This window comes from Sciurus vulgaris, assembly GCF_902686455.1.
Source record: "Sciurus vulgaris genome assembly, chromosome: 11".
NCBI lineage: Eukaryota > Metazoa > Chordata > Mammalia > Rodentia > Sciuridae > Sciurus > Sciurus vulgaris.
Genome location: NC_136472.1, coordinates 43,654,844 through 43,670,205, shown reverse-complemented (window position 1 = coordinate 43,670,205; position 15,362 = coordinate 43,654,844). Strand labels below are relative to the sequence as shown.

At 38.9% G+C, this 15,362-nt stretch overlaps 1 pseudogene across 1 annotated transcript in view; it reads left to right on the top strand.

Annotated features, from left to right (window-relative positions):
- LOC306639815 (L-lactate dehydrogenase A-like 6B) overlaps positions 1-15,076 on the top strand; it is a 189,320-nt pseudogene extending 174,244 nt beyond the window's left edge. Inside the window, exon 4 of the transcript in view lies at positions 14,913-15,076. The product of the transcript in view is annotated as an L-lactate dehydrogenase A-like 6B (transcript). The remainder of the gene's footprint in view (positions 1-14,912) is intronic.
- The last annotated feature ends 286 nt before the right edge of the window (positions 15,077-15,362 follow it).

Genomic DNA, 15,362 nt, shown 5'->3' with positions numbered 1-15,362 from the left:
TGTTGGCAAAATTGCAGGTAAAATGAGAAAGAAAATGTAGAGGTATTGTTGAGATTATTTGCCTATGAATAGTTCATATTTTAAGAAGCAGCATGGCCACTTACCCATGTGGCATGATTTGAGAAAGAGCAAACGATTTCTTCATAGCTGAATTTATGTAAGATTTTATAATATTTATCTTATAGGTAAAGGATTAAGGCTTTTTTTTATCTTTTTTAAATTAAAATATTTTTTTATTTTTACAGACACATTTTGATTCATTGTACACAAATGGGGTACAACTTTTCATTTCTAAGGATTAAGGTTTTGAACAGAAATTAAAATATTAATCTTGAGACTACCACTAGACAGCAAGGTAGTTATTAGCTTTTATTACATATTTTCATATTAGCTAATTATATAACATCTAAATAAATAGGGCTTGAGTGAGTATTGTATTTCAACAACTTTTTCCTGATACTCCACCCCTGCTTAACACATATTAGGAGCCAAGTCAATGTTTGTACATCAAAAGCTCAAGAGCATTAGTTATTGCTATAAATTCTCCTCCCAACTCTCTTAAATTCTTTAATAGTCAAACTCTTTTTTTCATTCTTCAGTTGCTAAATTGCAATACAATATGCCATCCTGTGAACTTGCTTTGCTCCAAGAAAAATTTGTTCAGATATTGACACACTGTATGAATTCTTTCACATATCTATCTTACCCATCAACCTGAAAGCATCTCTTCCTTTGGTGAAGGAAAGGCATCTTACATTTTTAGCCTGTGGGTCAAATATAAGGTGTTTGTATATAATGTGTCACTCAGAAATAAACCTTTTAAAAGATAGCATTCTATACAATTTAACCATCATCTATATAACTGTCTTCTAGCTCTAGAAATTTTTTTTTACAGCAGTTCAGAAGGGTTGCTTGCCTAGAAGGTTTACATAACACAATCATTTTTAAAGAAGACAAAAATCATTTCTACTATCACAAAATACATTTGGCTGGATGACTTATGAACAACATAAATGTATTTCCCATAGTTCTGGAGGTTGGAAAGTTCAAGATCAAGGTGCTGCAGATTCTCTGTCTGGTGAGGGCCAGAACACTGATTTAGAGATGTTTCCTTTTAGCAGTGTCCTCACATGGTAGGAGGGGATAAGACAGCAGTTCCATTCCTGAGGACTCCATCTTCATCTTACCACCTGAACACCTTCTAAAAGGTCCCACCTTCTAATACCAGCACCTTAAGGTTATGATTTCAACATATGAATTTTGAGAGGACACAAACATTCAGACCATAGTAATGACCGAATCCAGGCTTGTTCTTCCTTTCTATTTTATGCCATTTCTGATTTGTGTACTGCCATGCCATCTTCTTAGGGATGGTTATCTTTATGTTGTAGGACTTTAATTCTACTAAAGAAAGTTGAATTATATCTATATAAACTGATCAAATTTCAATAAAAATCTTTATAAAGCCATATTAATTTATTTAGTTTTATAAATAATATAGGGCTTGTTATAGAATATTCACAAAATATAAAAAGAGTATTACATATGCTGATATATTCCCTTCATTGACCCTTTTCTCTCCATCTGCCAAGCTTCCTGCCAGAGGTGATCACTGTGTTCTGAAATTCTTTGTATGCATTTACAAATTTATTAATTTATTTTTTCTTTCAGTATATTACTACTGGAACCTACTATTTGCCAGTCTATCATGCACTGGTTGATATAGTTATGCATGAAAGAGGCAAGGTTTTGTTTTCTTGGAACTGACATTCTAGTGAGGGGCCTGAGCACACAGGTAGACAGGCAGGTAAATAGGTAGGTAGAGCATGAAATAATTTTTAAAATAAAAATGAGTGATAAATACCATAAAGAGAATTAAAACTGATACTATTGACTGATAGACTAATTATTGGTGTATTTGTATATATATTCATAAATTTATATATATACATATGTACACATATACACACAAAGTAAATTATTTAATGTTTCTTTCAGATTGTTCTTTGCACCTAATATGTTATGACCCCCTCACTTATTACATATTGATCTATCTTAAACAGTGGCATAAGAGTTCACAGCACTAATGTTACATTTGGGATGAGGGTGCCTCTGGAAAAATTCACTTTAAACAAAGTCTTTATTAGATTTCTGTTGATCTTCTGTTTCATTCTTCCCTTATACTGAGAAAAGTGCAAAACTGCCTCTTTTCTTTATTAACTTGAGGGTAAGTGGCTAGGGGTATCTCACAATTCATTTCTCTAAGCTTCTAGGTGTATCAGTCTCTTTCTGTCCTGTAATCTGCATTTTGGGAGGTGGGATGAAGGTGGAATGGAATGTGGTTTTTGGCAGAATACCTTCTCTGCTTCCCTTCCTTCATAGAGGAAGTCTGTTACTTTTAATAGGAAGAATATATTTTTATTTTTTAATTATTTTATTTATCCTTTGTAGTTGTATGCAGCACCAGGATGCATCCTGACATTATCACAAAGGTATGGAACTCATCTGGCTCTAATTCAATCCCTAGCACTTCCTCCCTGTCCCCTGCTCCCCCACTTCCACTCCACTTATCTTTCTTCAGTCCATTTACAGTTTATTTTTTATTTTTTAAATTGATGTCCTATGGATATTCCCCATGCTGGGATCCACTGTGTCACATCCATGCATGCACATATGCATGTTCCCTCAGATTCATTCCATTGTTCTTCCTTTTTCCTGTCCCTTAGGAAGAATCTCTTCCTGAAATATTTTACGTATTTAAAACTGGACATTTTCCATTGCAGACTGCACAACATTTCCTAGGTGGTTTGCTAACTATGCTGTAATAATGCCTCATTATGAAGCTTCTAAATACTCTGTAAGTACATGAATGAATGATTGCTGCCAGGGACTACAAAGGTGACCCCATCAGCCATCAAAGAATGAGAGGATGCTGAGTACTTTACAAATTTAAAAGGGACTCCTGGAGAAAAAGAACACCCATACATTCTTGCAAAGATTTATTGAGTACTTTCTATGGGCTGGAGCTTTTCTAGGCATTGGGCACAAATAGCCCCTGAACATAGATTTTAGCTGCTTCATAGATATGTCAGCGACCTCCCCAATATAATCTATAATTTGTCTTAGTTACTTGTTCTAAAGCTGACTATTGCAAAGCTCTCTGTTGGGGAGGTGGTGAGGATGGGAACTAAAAGAAGAAAATTAGGATTGTAATGTTATTAGAGTACCAAATATGATCTATTTAAAATCATTTCAACTAGGTCACTCCAAAAAGAGCCCTTCTGTTTGTGAAGGACCTTAATCCTCACAGATAATTTCCTCTAATGTGCCACTCCAAAAGCAGTCCTCATTTTTTATTTTTCCCCAACTACATAAACCTCATCAGAGGCTGCTGAGCAATCCTTTTGAACACAAGCAAGAAGATCATAATCATCATTATGCTGTTACCCTTGAAAAAAGCATGTGAAGAGGCTGACAGAGATGCATAATTTAAGAAAACACGGAAACCCGGGGTTGCATAATAGCCTCTTGATTCTCTAAACGTCTACTACATCTAATTGAAACTAAATCTTTGTGTATATACAGACACAAATGTGCCTGTTATGGGATTGTTTTGACATGTTCCATCAAACTGTAAATTTCATGATAATAGAGACTACATCTATTTGCTCAGCAGTGTATCCTCTAGTGTTTGCATGTTATTCAGCACAAAGGAGGCACTTCACATATTAAGCTGAATGGATGAACTGTGCTTCTGTCCCTCTTCTCAGATATTTCTTATTTGTACCTGTTTATATTTCCTATTGTTTTCATAGTCCCATGATTTCATTCAGGTATTTCTTTACCCTTTCTCAATTATTCTCCTTAGTTTAAACTCCTGTATTGCTATAGAATTATCTTTCATTACTTATATCTGTATATGGTTCACTCTTCGATCTCCCCTGCTCCCCTTTACAGCTGTTCCTCAGAATTTTACTTCCCTTCTCACCACTTGGTTGTGAGTTGTGGTGGTCTCTGCAGAGTCCTCTTAAATTGTACTAATGGCAGTACAATAATGGACCCACATATCTCCTTTTTGGTATTGATTTGGATTTATTATCTTCACTCATAAGGGGTTCAATTTAAATTCCAAATTCAAGTCAGGAAAGTGGTACTAAACAAGTCAGCTGTGATGTGGCAGGAGAAACATTGCGATTTAGACCTGGGTCATGTTGGCATTGCCATTTACTAAATGCTCAATCTTGGGAAAGATATTTGAACTCTGGACTTGGTTTCTTCATCTGTGAGATGGGATGAAGTATGTTAATGTATGCAATTATTTAAGCCAGAACTGAGCTGATGGGAGATGTTGTAGCTTCATTTGCTTTCCTACATATTCCTTGGGTTCCCTGCATATTTTTTACTTGAGTCTTTTTAACCTCAGCATTATTGACATTTGATCTAGGTAATTCTTTGCTGTTGAGTCTGACATGTGCACTGTAGGATGTTTAGCAACAGCATTGGCTTTCACCTACTGGATGCCAATAACCTTCTCTAATGGTTGTAAAAACCCAAAGTATCTCCAGACAGTGTCAAAAATATCCTGGGGAATAAACTTGCCCCAGGGGAGAAGCACTGTTTTAACCTTAGAAACTCAATTTCTTAAACTCATTCTTCGAATTTTGCTTACTTTAAATGCTTGAACTAATCCTGGTCAAATGTGAGAGTTTAAATTTTCTTTGAGCAGTTTATTATCCATGTTTCATTCATTCATTCATTTATCAGTTCTTTGAGGTCGGGTTCTCAAATATTTGTTTCGAACTGTGCTACATACTTAAGGGCTTCTGTATAGTATGCAATCAATTTCTGCTGAGTGAATTTGAATGTATCTATCCAGAATATACTAAGAATCTCTACCATGTAAGATAAAAAGGGGAATACAACCCGGGCCTTATATTTTGGGAGTTTAGACTCTAATCAGGGAGACAAAGATTTACATGTAATTTGTGGGGTATCAGTATTAGTTTTCTGGGGCTGCCATTACAAAATACCTCAATCTGAAGTTGTTTAAACCAGAGAAATTTATTCTCTCACAGTTCCGGAGACTGAAAGTACAAATTTAAGGTGTGGGCAGGGTGAAGCTTTCTCTGAAACTTCTAGGGCTCTTCCAGTTTTGGGTAGTTCCAAGTAGTCTTGGTTTGTTGCAGTATCACTACATTCTTTTCTCTGTCTTCTCATGGCTATCTTTCCATAAGGGTGCCACTCAATGATCCTTTTATTTCATAAGACTTTTTTCAGAGGCAGAAATATATATCTGGACCATTCTATTCATCCACGGCTCTAATTCCTCTAATCCTGATGACACATACAGTGACTAGGGGCTTCTTGGGAACCATTTTTTTTTTTTTTTTCTAATGTGGAGGCTATGGTCTGAATGTTTTTGAGCCCCAAAATTCATATGGTGAAACCTAATTATTAATGAGATGGTAATAGGAGGTAAAACCTTTGGGAGTAGGTCCGGTCATGATGAGTGTTTTCATTCCATGGGGATGGGCTTAGTATTATTACAAAGGAGGTTAGACAGAGCTTCTTTGCCTCTTCTGTCATGTGAGGACACAGTGAGAAGGTTACCAGGTATGAACCTCAGAGTGAGTCCTCATCAGAAACTGAATTTGTTGGTGCCTAAATCTTGGACTTTCCAGACTCCAAGACTATGAGCAACAACATTCTGTTACAGTTTTTCAGTTTATGGTATTTTAGCCCAGTGGGCTAAGACAATGAAATTAGCACAATTGTGTGTGACTCTGATCACCTCCCAGGTTTCTGTCTTTCTTCAGTATTTTTAAGGATAGGGCTAAATGAATTAAATTATAGTTAATATTTTAAACTTTCTGAACATTACCATTATGGCCAATGGCAAGAATCTATAATCCACTGAACACCACATGACTCAAATTCTGAACTCCTTTATATTTGATTCAGCGTGAATCATCTTATCTTTCTACTGGCTCTATATTTTAGAGATTTTTTTGTTCCTTTGATTGCATTATAGATATTTTCATTAGTGTGGACTAATGTCAGGAATATCTGTTCGATCTCCCTGTTTTCGCTACAGTTGTTCATTTAGTCAGAACTTAGGGAAAATAAATACCCTCCTTTTTCCTTTAATTTGTTATGGTTTGAATCTGGAATGTCCCCCTAAAATACATGTATTGAAGTCTTGGTCCCCAGTGATGGGGATTATAGGAAACAAGTACATCATGAGAGTTTCAACCTAATCAATACATTAATCCATTTGATGAATTAATAATTTGAACTAACAGGACAAAATGGAAACTATAGGTACTTGGGACCTAATTTGAAGAAGTAGGTTGTTGGGAGACATTCCCTTGAGGATGGTATCTCATCCCTGACCCATTCTTTGCTCCTTCTTTCTGCTTCCAGGCTGTCATGAATGGAGCAGCTTTCTTCTACCATTCCCTCTTCCATGATGTTCTGCCTCATGTCAGGTCCAGAGAAATAGAGCCAGTCAACCATGGACTAAAATCTCTGAAACACTGAGAAAAAACAACCCTTTCCTCCCTTAAGTTGTTTATGTCAGGTATTTTGGTCACAGCAAGAAAAAACCGACTAACTATTTCATGCTGGCTATTGTCTGTGGCAACCCTACAAGGTGGAATCTGTGGGTAGATGGGTCATCTGGTGAGTTATAATTGAATATTTTACAAACAAGCTGGAAGGATCAATTCCCAAAGGGTGTATGTTCCACTCATAGGGCATTCATAAACAGAGGCAAATGTTGTATTTACCTGTGTACTGTTTAAAAATCCTATTTGAAATCCTGTCCAGTTTCAAATCCTGTCCTTGTATATTTTCTATAGAGTATACAAACGAATGGAGATGGAAAAGAGATATTTGTTGTACTAATGAAGTGTCTTCTCTCTGTTCCCTCCTTGGAGAAGCTGCCCATGTTCTCTTCATGGAGTATATTTCTATTATCCTTGCTTATTGGGTGGGGAATCATGACTCAACCCTCTGGCCTACCCAGTGGCTTGATTGGACAATTGAACATCTAATCAGCTCCTTGGGTTCTCTCTTTTTGGTACTTAGAATCAAAATTTATCTTTCTGTAGGTACTAGATTTCAAAGGGCAAGAAGGACTTAGTGGGGTGAGACCTGCTTGTTTGAACTATCTGAACAAAGAATCATGTAAAACCAATGAGAGAGACAGAGAGTATTTAAATATGATCAGAGAAGCAGAGATGAGCTCCTGTTGTGTTCACCTTGAATCTAGCCTAGTACTTGGCAAATAGCAGGAGTTCAAAATGTTTGCCATTATTACTAGAATCATCTGATCCTAGAGAGATGGAGAGTCTAATTATGGTGGTCCCTCCTCTGTACCTCCTATCCTTGGGTCCTTGATATAGCTCTATGTTCTTATAATATGTTCTTTTTGTTATTTATCTCATTTAAGTTTCTATTACTTGCACCTTGGTGATTCACAACAAAGACCCTGGACAGCATGCACACTTAACCTCAGTTCCTGTCTTTCTATCTGGTGGATGTTGGTTTATATTGCATGCAAAAGGCATTCCCTAACATTTGTGGATATGATATGTGTCTTCCAATTTATATGACCTTTAGACTTTATAGAAGTGTTTAGCCCTGAACAAACGGAAATTCTGTCTGTCTTTAGATGCTGCCTTTAGGTCTGGTTTTCCATCCCAGCCTCATGGCCTTTGCCTGGTTAGAAATTCTCACTGAATCACACCTGTGAAGCTCTAATGTAGGTCTCATGTCTTTCTCTTTCACAGGACATCTTTTACTCATTAACACATTTTTATTGACCACTTAATATATGGGAGACAATTTCTGGATGGTAGGAAAATGAGGTGAGACAAACCAATAAAGTCCCTGTATCTATTCTCTATTACTTCCACTCCCAGACCTATTCTTCACCTTCTCTTTCCTACTCTGTGCCTGGGAGGTAGTCTACTCCTACATTTCTGAGAGGTGCAGATAGAAAGCACCTGTACAACTTTGCTGGCCAGATTCTATTTGAGTTTGGCCAATGAGAGGCAGTACAAAGGATGGGAGGGTGGGGTGGTGGAGGAGTGAGTGTACCTCTGGCGACTGGCTGGAAATGAGGCCAAAAGGCTCATTATGTTGTTAATCTGCTCAAAATCTGTCAGACACTCCCTAGTCACTCTAGGGAGGGGAATGTAGTGTAATAATAAGAACATGGATTTTGGAGTCAGTTCTGTGTTTGATTCAAAGCTCTGCCTCCACTGAGTAGCCCTATGATGGTAGACAAATTACTCAAAAAATATTATTGCCATTTGCACTTTTGATTTCATTTGAGGAATGATCTTTAAATGTATCACTGCTGCTGTAGGCTGTATTCTCAGCTATAGGAGTGCCTCTACGTGTTTGGTCAACTCCTGGATACCAGGCTCCAGCAGAGTGTCTTACCCAGGATAGATGTTTCATAAATAATGACTGTAAGCAAGAAAGGAAAGGAGGAAGAGGATCTGCTGTATTTTCAACCAGATTTTATTGTCCTCGAAGTTTTTACCCTTGGGGAATTCCAATGCCCTCAATAAATAGTTTAATTGAAATAAACTGTATATGAAACAGTTTATACTTATTTCTGGGGTTATATAAAAAAGAAAACTCTGAAGGCAGGGATCACTGTGACTTTTCATCTCTGTATCACTAAGGCTTGGCTTAGTGCTTAGCACTTTTTGATTAGTAAACTTAAAAACTTTAGATTAGGTAGAGGGGAGTGAAGGGAGGGGGCACCGGGGTAGTAGAATGAATCAGACATTATCACCCCGTATACATATATAACTATAGGACTGGTGGTATCCTGCATCATGTATAACCAGAAGAATGAGAAATTATACTCTGTTAAAAATGATGTACCAAAGTGCATTCTACCACCATGATTAAAACAAAAACAATAAAATTGTTACAGATAAAGGCAAGCTAACAAATGATTTAAAAATATAATGGATATCTGCATGTGTGTTTGGGGGTTGGGGGAAATTATGAAATAGAATAATTTTAACTATTTTTGCAAAATCACAAGGAGCCTTTTATCTTTGTTTTGCTGGGGATTGAACTCAGAGCTTCGTGCACATTAGACAAGTGCTCTACCACTGAGATACATCCCTAGGCAATAGTGAGAATTTTATAAAGCACTTCTGTTCCCCATCCAGCATGCAAAAGAGGACTTTGAAAAGAGTCTCTTTTGGAAACTGCCTAGCCTAAGTGTCACTTAGGAAGGGGCACACTATGAAAACATAATTTCCTCCTTTCTGTTTGGAAAAGGTTGAGGGGGTGAGGTATAAAAGACAGAGATGAAGTGATTTGATTGCCCTGGGGGAACCTTGCAGGCTGTGGGCCCTGGGGGAGGATCTGTGAGGATCCCTCCTCCCGCCTGGTACGGTTGCCTGGAGAAAGCACATTCCAAGGCCAGACAGCATCTGATACCCCACTGAGAACAAAGTTACACAGACTCGGGACACATGGTTCTGGTTATGTGGGAGACTGTGTTTTTCAAGAACAAAAATCTCTCTCCTTATTTGGGCTATTTCAGTAGGCTTCCTGGCCCTTTTCAGGCATGACTCCTGTCCTACTGGCAGATGCATCTGAAAAGCACAGGCATAGACAGAGTGGTCCCAGGATTGAGTGGAAGTACTTTTATATTAAGACCAGGGTTGGGTTCCTCAAGGTCGTTCTTCTGCTGGGGCTGCTGAAGTACTGTGGGCATGTGCTGTTCATCAAAACCTTGTCTGTCAGAGTCCCTGACCGAAGCACCCAGTCTTTCTATCTGTGAAATTGTTCAAATGGAGTTGGCAGATGTAGTTCTAGTCAGTTGTATTTGTGCCCCCTCATGTTATTGTCCCTTGGTGAAGTCCAGATCTGATATTTTTAAAAAAGTACATATATATCTGCAGAAACCAAGTTTCTTGATAATCAAGAGCAAACATGGCTTTCTGTTAGCTTTATTCTGTTCTTGAAATATTCAGGTTAAAAATGTATTCCCATGAAACTTGGATAACTAGGTCTACATTAATGTTGGTTACTATAAGGGATACCATACCAACTTGACTCAAAAAAAAGTAGATATTCCTGTCATTGACAGCACAATATTATAATCTCTTTTCTGTGTTTGGAGAATTCACCACTCTGAATTTTGATGGAAGTCAGGGCCCACCACCTGTGCTAGACATTTATTCTCTTTCTTCTGGGGTGGGGTGGTCAGGTAAATTTAAAAATACCCAGTTAAATTTGTATTTCAGATAAATAAGAAGTATTTCTCAATATAAGTGGGTCAAAAGTAGTGCACGGGATATACTTATGTTAAAATAATTTCATTATCTACTATTCTTATGTGTGCATTTTGCGGCTTTATTTGTTAATGCTGGCAACCCTGCCTCGAGGTCAGGACATGAGACTAACGTTTGGTCAATTGGAAGCTCCCTTACTGGACTTTGAATACAAACCAGGCGATGCAGACAAGAGGCAGCCATTTAGCATGTTATTCAGCAGTGGCCATGGTGGCAGTGGCATTTGTATCCACACAAGGCAGGAGTGATGTCAGAGGTGAAGTCCACTCTCCAGTGACAGTGGCAGCAAATGGGGTCCAGTGGTAGCAGCAGCAATATCTTGATCACACTTCTAGGCATACCTGTGATTGCCCTTTTCTCCAGTCTTCCCATAAATCTTGCAGGATAACTTGCTATAAATGCCTTTTTATAAGTTAGGCAGAGTTTATTTCTGTCTTTTTTTTAAAGCTTTGGGCCCTGACTATCAGCTTGGGGATTCTGGTAGCTATGAACATTAGTTATAATCATCATCCACTATGAGGAACATAATTGATGATGGCTGTAGCTGCTGCCCTGCCTCATCTACCCGTGTGTCAGCTCTCAGGCTGCTGTTCCTCTAGGCTGCTCCTAGGCCATTCTAGGATGGAACTCCTCAGTGGGCAACTCTGGCTGAAGAACTCCTCACTGGCCTGGCTAACATGTTATTGCACCTCTGCTACAGTCTGAGATTGTTTTCAACTCAATGCTCCTTTCTTTACTTTTGCCTTGTACAGAACTACATCATGATCTTAGGGCTCTCTCAGCTTTCTCCTGATCCCTCCCTAATAATCCTCTTTCACATTTAATATCATCTAGGAATCTTCTTGGTTGACCTAAACTAACATGGGCAGGAGGAAAAGGCCACTTAAGCCTCTCACATATAGCTTAGGTTTATAAAGTCTTCCCAAAGAAAGCATAAGAGATAAAAATGGAAATATTAAGCTGGTTCACATCCTCATCTTTGGTCTTTCTCTCCTACCCTCCTGAAGTCTAGGAAGATGAACTGCAGATATTTTAGGATTGTGTGACTTATGGTATAATCAAGTGTCCCAAAGAACCCATTCCTCCTTTCTCTATGGCTGACAAGACTGCCATGATTTGGGGTGTAATGTAATACTATAAAAGTTTTCCTTATATTTCAAAGAAGAAATTAATTTCTTATAACCGTTCCAAAGCTGAAGTTCAGCCACAGGTAACATTGCCTCTTTCAGATAAGCTCTACTCCAGCTGCACCTGCTGCTGGTATTTTCAGTGATGGCCATGATGGGAACCTGTTCTTCACCTCATTTTAGCTCATGGTGTTGAGAGGCAAGCAATTCCTGCTTCTATATTTTATGATTTAGGATGATGGGAATGTGTAGCTGTGATCAGAGACTTGAAAAAAGCAGAGTTAGCTTTGAGAAGAATATTACTAGGCAATGGCTACAGACAGCGTTTGGTGCTTGGCAAGTAGCTGCTCTAGAACTCTGTTGTAATAACCCGAAATACCAAGTTCTACCTCTACCTCTTGACTTGGAGACAGGGAAACCTGAAGGATAGGATGAAACATGTGAGCACTAGGAGTGGTCTCAGATGTTGTTATTGCTACTATCTCTCTGGGTGACTGTATGAACCAGTTTGAAGTTATTAACCTACCTGGGAATTGGTTCAATCAGAAATGAATAGAAATACTAATAGAGTTTTATTTTATAAGCTATATAGTCTCTTATTTGGGTGCTATAAATTCATCTTAGGAAATCTTATACTTGGTAACCCCTTGGGAAGCTCCACTTAGTATCCCTAGTAACTTTCAACCTGTAGCCTCAAGCTCAGTCTTGGATGGGGGTTCTTCCTGCTCCACATGATAGTTGCATCCAGCAAGCTCATAGCTAAATTCTAATATCTACCTAGGGACCCTAAGACAAAGATGAGATCTATCTTTTGTTCCTCTTGGAAACTTACCATATCATCTCTCTGTGTTCTCTTATTTACCCCAAAAACTCAAGAACAGGGGGGAGTAAAACCAGAAATGAACTGGATATCCCAACCAGAAATGGGGTTTTAGGACATCTTCTGGCTCACATTTCTATTTGAAATTCTTTCTGGTTGCTTTCCCTAAAGTGGCTCAGGGAAAGAACCTGTAAAACACAGTCTTGACCTTCTACTATGGATTGATGCCCCACTCCCCATTTATATGTCAGATCCTAAATCCAAAATGTGATGGTTTAAGGAGCGGGGGGTCTTTGGAGAGTAATGAAGTCATGAGGGTGAGGCTCTTATGAATGAGATTAATGCCCTTATAAGATGATGAAGGGACCAGAGCTCTCTGTCTTCACCATGTGAGGACATAAAGAGAAGATGTCTATTCGTAAACCAGGAAGAGGGCCTTGACCAAGCACCGATGATACTGCCAGCCTCGCGTCAGACTTCCAGCCTCCAGCACTGTGAGGAATACAATAGAATTGTGTAAGTTCTCCAGTATTCTGTTAAAACTGACTACGATTCCAAAGAATAAGAGATAACTTCTCTTCCCAAAGAGCAAATAGCATCTCTTCCAATGAGAGCCTCTGCCTACCTTTGTTTGAAAAAGGTTGTCAAACACATTTCAGCCTCTTCGTACTCTGGGTTGAGAGGAAGCAGAATGGGAAGCTGGAGTCCCCAGCTGGCCTACTCTGAAATGGGAGAATGTGGTGACTTTGTTTTCAAGACGATCCTCTAGGAAGTGCAATCTCTGCACTATCACAGAACTTCTGAAGAAGGAAAGATCCTGATAGTTCATCACCCTGCTCTTACATGTTGGCCATGGAAATCCAGTCATGCCCCCATCTTTGTATCTTGTCTTGAGACCTGAACCAGTAAATTGATCATGCATTCTTCTAATTCTTATCTTTTGCTTCTTCTTTCTGATTTTTGCTTTCTTTCTTAATTCTTACCTCCTTTCCTTAATCTCTCTCTCTTTCAGTCCCTTGCCTGAAACTCCTAGTCATTTGGTGTGGGGTACACTATGGTTAAGAGCTCAGATACTTAAGTTAGAATTTTTCAATGTTTCTAGCTGCAGAATCAGGACAATAGACCCAGTATCAGGATTATTGTGAATTTTGAATTGTGTAGTTGATTTCTTCGACATACCTGTAATCGGCACTTACATCATGCCAGGTTCTTTTCAAAGCTTTGTATAAATACTAACTCATTTAATCTTCATAACAAACCTATGCCAGGTAGAGTCTCATTTTATAGATAAGGAAACTGAGAGACAGAGAAGTTATGTAACTTGTCCATTGTCATATAACTGGTAAGTAGGAAACCTAAGAAGTATAGCCAAATGTCTGAATTTCAACTCTGACTACACAAAGATAGATCTTTAAAGAGCTTGTTTGCATGAATAACACTTGGCACAGTCCATGGCACAGAGTATATGCTCAGCAAATGTCAGCATTTATTACATGTAAAAGGAAATGTTTCCTTTTCAGCTAAAAGTAGGATTTGAGGAAAGACAGACCAGTGGTATTCAAGGGTAGCTAGCTCCTCTTAAAATAATCAGAAGAGTTTAAAACACAATGCCCCAGTGGCTGGGTCCCACTCTAGTTGTACTGAATCATAATCTTTGGGGGCAGACTCTCTGAAATGTGTGTTTTTTCAAATTTTGACAGGTGAGTTTAATGTGCAAGCAGGGTTGAGAATCTAAGCCTTGAAACATGCAGATAGGGGAAGGGCACAGGAAAGAAGAGGCATGTCTTGGGAGTGTTGACTGATCCAGTGCTTAGAGCATTCAAGAACCCATGGAGTGGAGCTGCAGTGTGCACTGTGGCTGCAGTTCCCCCCTTGCTTCTGGCCCTTTGTTACTGCTGGGTTTCTGGTTGAACAGCCAGATGGGACAAGGAACCACTTTAGTACTTTCTGGAGACAGAGGGAAGGGAGTGAAGCTTGTGCCAAGAGGCTTCTTGATGCTGAGTTCTCCCCACACTCATCTATTTGTAGAGGATGAAGCTGAAACAGTTTCCTGGGGTCCTCTGACAACCGGCCATGAGGTGGCCCTCACTTTCTGATTGTGGTTTTCACCAATTAGATGAATCACTTAGCAAAGAAGGGGAATAAGCAGCATCAGCCATTTTTTGGAAAGTGGACCTGAATACATTTTAATAGAGACATGGCAAAGGCCTTGATTATTCTCCTTTTATGATAAGGAGTCAAGACTTAATTCTGTAGGAAATAGGAACCTTTGAAGTTTGTTAAATAAGGGCATAATACCAGACATTTTTTTTTGCACTAGGATTCATATCACTCATATTTCAATACAGTATTTTAGTGTTTTCAAAGGTCTTTGAAACCCAGGAACCCATTTGTTACATATCTTATTAAGTGAGTTAATTAACTCTTAAACTATATACACAGGGTAGTGTCCTGCTGGCTCCACTTCATACTTGAAATCTGAAAATGGGCAGGGTATCTGCAGGTGAGGCAGGCACTTCCTGTGTTGAACGCATAAGCAGAAGGCTTTTTCTTTCTTTTTAAAATTTTTTCTTGGGGAGGTGAAATGTATCTTGATTAGCTAAACTCTGAAAAGGTCAACCTGTCTTTTAGGCATTGAGTGTCTGGGAAACCACACGGCTGTGAATGCTTGCAACAGAGGGTTATCTCTGTCTGAAATCAGATCTGTATACATCACGGCCTACACCAGCTGTGCAGTGACGAATGTGGTGTCCATTGTAGCCAGGAGGGCATTCCTGGGGCCCCCTGATTTCTAGTTGATGAAGAATAATTAATAAACATGACAGGATGGTGAGAAGACGTTTGAGTGGAGCATTCTGGTTGACTTTGCCCACATGTGGGAGTGATCACTCTTGTACTCATGCGGGAAGATCCTCTTTATTCCCTGAATCATAACGACTATAGCCTCTTAGTTGGAGCCTCAAGCCGTATGTGAAGGGAGCTGAAGGAAGCTGGAACTGCTCACTTAACCTTGCATGGATGGACATGAAGTGTAAAGGTAAGGCAGACCAGTCTTCCTCTTCACGACTCAGTGGACTCGTC